Source organism: Crassostrea angulata, chromosome 1, assembly GCF_025612915.1.
Source record: "Crassostrea angulata isolate pt1a10 chromosome 1, ASM2561291v2, whole genome shotgun sequence".
Taxonomy (NCBI): domain Eukaryota; kingdom Metazoa; phylum Mollusca; class Bivalvia; order Ostreida; family Ostreidae; genus Magallana; species Magallana angulata.
Window position 1 is genome coordinate 51,583,602 of NC_069111.1, and position 5,252 is coordinate 51,588,853.

Here is a 5,252-nt window from a genome sequence, read left to right on the forward strand (position 1 = left end):
ATACAATACCAGAGATCGATGCTGTATGTAGTAGCTTTTTATCCGATTTATGTTTTAAATTAAAAAAAAACCGCATGGTTATTACCGATGTGTTTTATTTGATTTTATTAATCAGCACTAACGGCAGCATGAAAATAGAAAAAGTCGCGCATACTCGAATTATATTTGTCCTTCGGTGGTGGACTAAAGTATTAGTTTCGCCATGTTAAAGTTGGACTTAAGACCTGCATTTTGACAGTTTGTAAGATTATCCTATGATATGACAATTTTATGAGCTATGATGTGATCTTACAAAAAATGTTTGGTCCTAAGATAGATTTTGGTTAAAAGTCAGTTTTGTTAAACGAGCCCCAGGTTCATATGGCAGAGTAGGAAAAAGTAAGATTGGTCTTGCTCTTGTGGGGGAGGGGGCATTTCCTTTGGTCCAGGTTGTGCACTAGGACAGATATTATTTTCCGATTATGACGGAAAAGTCCTGGGGATCTATTCACAAAAACCATACGCCAGCCATGGTAAAACGCAGACAACGTGTTGGCGCTGTTTGACGTAGTGACGTTATTATTATGATGTCATTTTTTACGTTGTAAAGTTATCAGCAGTATTTCACTAAACACATAGATCAAACGATGTATATTGATACAAATTTAAAAAATCAATAATGAAAAACAGAACCTGAATATATTTAATTTTTTTTTATTTTAATGTATATTTTTTCAAATTGCCATAGGCCCAAATAGGCCCTGTGGCACTTAACGTAGATATTCAAATAGGCCCAAATAGGCCCTGTGGCACAGAAATGGTTAATATTCTGTTCATGAAAACTATGCATAGCATAATGGCACCTTTTGAAATGACAGAATGCTCCACTGAAAAAAAACCAATCAGGAGGAAACATTTTGTGTGTATTAATACTGTTAATTAGACACTGTAGCTACCCGGTCCGATTTTAAAGCAAATTTAAGGTCTATTTTTGAACGATGGATTTGCCTAGTAAGTGTATAGTAATAAGCATTGCAGTAGTTTTCCCAGTCAATCAAACGATATTTCCTTGGACAATTGATATACAAAAGGGGTATAGCGCACGTAATACACGATTTGGCCTCTAATATAGCCTTTTGCAAAAATCGGACATTTTCAATATTATACAATATTTAGTTTCAATATAACCAAAGAAACGCAAATTACACAATTACCATGCTCTAAGAGTATAAGGTAATGATCCATACGTCACAAAACAACGTCTGACGTAATTCACGCGTTATTACGTCTTTTCCGTGCCCGATCTAATCGAGACCTAACGCTAAAAGGTGTACATGTGTTTCAAAACAAAAATATCAAGCTGACCTAGAAATTAATTCAAAACAAATCTATTAAAAATCCTGAAAACTGCAATCAATTATAGCCTATTACTCAGCGAAATGAAAAATTGACTGGGTTGTGTCGATTGAGTACTCGTTTTGAAAATACAGACCGCTTACTTTTGTCCTGCATAAACATCAATTCATAACAAGGTTGAACTTAATCCAATTCTTTGAACGTTAATCCCTGAAAGTGCATAAACATCCTGACCGAGATCTATATTCCAGTGCATAAGGGAGATAAAGACACAAGGGGAAATAATTTGACTTATTTCATCTATATCCTATATTCGCTTAGCAACGAGCATAGATATATTTTCCACAAAAAATGTTTTTAGAATTAAAATCATGCGCTTAAGAAAAGTTATTTCATTTTAAGAACAGTCTTTAAAACCAGTAAAAAAAGGTTGAATAGAGGTTTTGTCTTACAGGCATATATCAGGTAGTTAGCATTATCCACGCGTGGGACTGCAATTTCTAAATACCGATCTCGATCCATAATACTTACCGATATCCAAAGATACAATCTTTTGCGGATTAGATAATACAAATTGATCAACAGTTTGTTTAAATCATCTTTTCTATTTAACAATAATCTAAACATATTTTTTAGAGTGATGAAATAATAAACCTATGCACAATTCAATTTTTACGGATCTTTTTTCAAAATATATATTTTAATGATTTTTACCCAAAATACGCCCATTGTGATCCTGAAAAGGCCGGTCCTTTGGGTAATTTTATTTCCAATTGATTAAGGGCGTTAATGTGTAAATAATATCAAAATTTTAGAGAATTCTGTACGTAAATAAAATTATAAGAGCTTAAATTCTCTTTGAAAATTTATTTCATTTTATCTCATTTGTATGCAGATTTATCTATTTTTGATAAATAAGCAAGTGTAACATAAAAAATTTTGTTTTGAAATAATAATTCCTTTTTTTTACATAGGATATAAGTCAAAAAATTATTTTGTGAAATTCTAATTTCAGGCTTATGCTTATATTCTTTATGTATGAAAAAGCGCCATTTTCCGCAATCGGTTCTATTTTTAGCAATGACCCTAGCTTTTATAATACCGATGGACCACCCAACAGGGTAAAATTAGATGAGAACATATCCTCAGATACATGTTTAAAAAATATGAAAAAATTCTGTACGCATTTTATTTATCTAGTGGGGTATGGACCATTACCTTAATTATCTTACACGACATCATTAAAATATTCAGGTTTAGTTAGTAATGTATAGAAAAGTAGTTAGTATAAGGTAAAAAATTGGATATTTGACTATTTGAACCACTCTAAATCAAAGACATCGGATTAGAATTATGTTCTACAGGTATTGTAGTAAACGTTTACATTGAATTAATTTTGATTGAACGTGGTCTTCGTTCTGAAAATTAGCAAATTTTTCAATTAGTGTCTTTTCTAATACAACCATGTATATAGCCATGTATATAAAAATGCATTTGCTGAAAGTGTTAGATGCGTGTCCTAGTGTTAATGCGGAGGTCTTTTTGTTTTTGTGGTCGCTGGATCGAATCCCCTACGTACTGCAGTAGTATTTTTTTCACTTAAATTGAAACATTAACAGAATAAAGAGGTTAAGTAACATGTATCTATTCTTCTGGGTTTTTTTAAAATTATGTTGTTTAATTCAAACTGAGTATGAGCACACACAATACTAATATATAGATCTCTTTATTAACACTATATATGTACTATATTACTACTTATTAGGTTAGTTACTGACTCACTACGGAAATATATTGGATTGATCAATTTCATAGATGGCGAGGCGAAGCCGAGCATTCTATGAGATTGATCAACCCAATGTATTTCCGTAGTGAGTCAGTAACTAACCTAATAAGTGTTTTGTTTTCTCGAGGACTATCAAGCGACATATTTGTTCACAAATAGCGATGATCTACGCAAAGCTATGTACAAGATGCCTAACATCTCGTCCAATTTAACTCATTTAAACTCTTTAAAATATTCAATCTCACCTTTCAAATACTCTTTCAAAATCTTTGCTTCACCAATGTTTACTTACAATGTTTTATTGCTATTCAATTTTAAATGTTTTCTGATTCTCCCTTTCCTCTGCAGAGATTTGAGCTTTCGACGCTGCCATTTTGTTCTGCTCCAGACAAAACAATGTGACGACAATATTCTAATGGCAACTACTCCAATTTTAAAGAATTTCAAACGGCGACTTCTCCAAATACTTTAAGAACTTACGGCATGCAATTAATGTATAAAATACTATGAAATGTCAAAACGACCAATGACGGCCATATTGTCTGATATTATTTCTCACTAAACAAATATAGAGATATATGAGGCTATCACGTTGTGTTATGTTTAAACCAATGAAAATGTGACATTTAAGTCCAAGGGAAAACTATTACACTTGGATCCATTGCATTTTGCTTGAACTTATCAGGATGAGAATATCAACTACTGTTATACACAGAGTTTCCCGAATTTATGACAAATCAGTTGTTACAGACACCATTATAACACCAGTACAGTATATCCAGGTTTCGAAAATCAAATTGCGACAGTTACATGTAGGTACCTGAAGCTATTTTTAGTAACAGGTACTTTCCGTCCAAACACAGGTGTAGGCGAAATAATGGGAAAAGGCTCTATACCTCTTTGTTTGAAAAAGACCCCAAACTTTACATACAAGGGTACTGCGTTATTTCACCCCCTATGAAGATCCTCCCCTACCTCCAGACAAGTAGGATCGTTTTACGACTGTAACAGTCGCTATAATCAAAGGAAATAAGATTTCAAATATGTTTAGGCAAATAAAAAATTAACATGAATATTTTTCCACTAATATTATTGAAGTTTGTTTTGTTTACAATCGATGCATAATATTCGGGTTGAGTTAACCCAATTAATCTGGAGACGAAACCAAAGTTTGGTGAAACGGCTCCCTTGTCTAAATAATTTGTGTTCCCATACTGAAATTATTTGTATTTACTTTGAATATACATGTGTGGGCAGATTTAAAATTTACAATATCTAATTATTAATCAAGTTACGCTTGTTCTTGTGCGCAGGTGGATTGAGTTGGTGAACTCTTTCTTTACTTTTTTATTGACCGTTGTTCCCATTGGCTAGTATTATCGAATCAGATCATTTCTATTATTATAAAACCCGGTCACTTTTGATTTTGTTTCACTGTGGGTCCGGCGATTTTGTACACCAACACCTCGCACAAGGTATTTATTGTATTAATTTATATAACATAACTTTTCTTAGTGTCTACATAAAGTAAACTAAGATTATAATAAAGTTTAAAGGTTTATTTAAACCGTAACGAATTACTGTGTATAAATTGTATAAATATTTATATGTGTTTATATTTATTTACAGAATCACCTTTTTGTACATATAAAACATCCTGAACACAGAACCTTGTCTTTATTATTTATTCGGTCACACATGTATGTGTCTTTGAAAGGGGATCGATTTTGCTGAAATTAATAGGTGAAAGGCTATACCTTTATAGGATAATTGGTTTGCGTGGAAAATAAGTTGATCCTTTGATGACCAAAAAATTCGGTCCAATCGCAAAATAATTTTAATGATGAGTTTCGAGCAAATGTTCCATCTGATGTGACAGTTTTAAAATAAATCCAAGATGGCGGCTATGTGTATCTTATGTATTATTTGGTAGAGGGTAAATATTTTGTATTAACAGACAAAAATATAACGTCAGGTGCCTGTGTATCTCAGTAATCAATTGTTAAGAGAATGTAATCTATCCACCATGACATGTACACGATCAAGAAAACAAAAAGTGGGCACCACGACCAGAATACAGTGCAAAGGCCTGGATGCTGTCATACTGGTATTGCATAGATCATGTGCTATG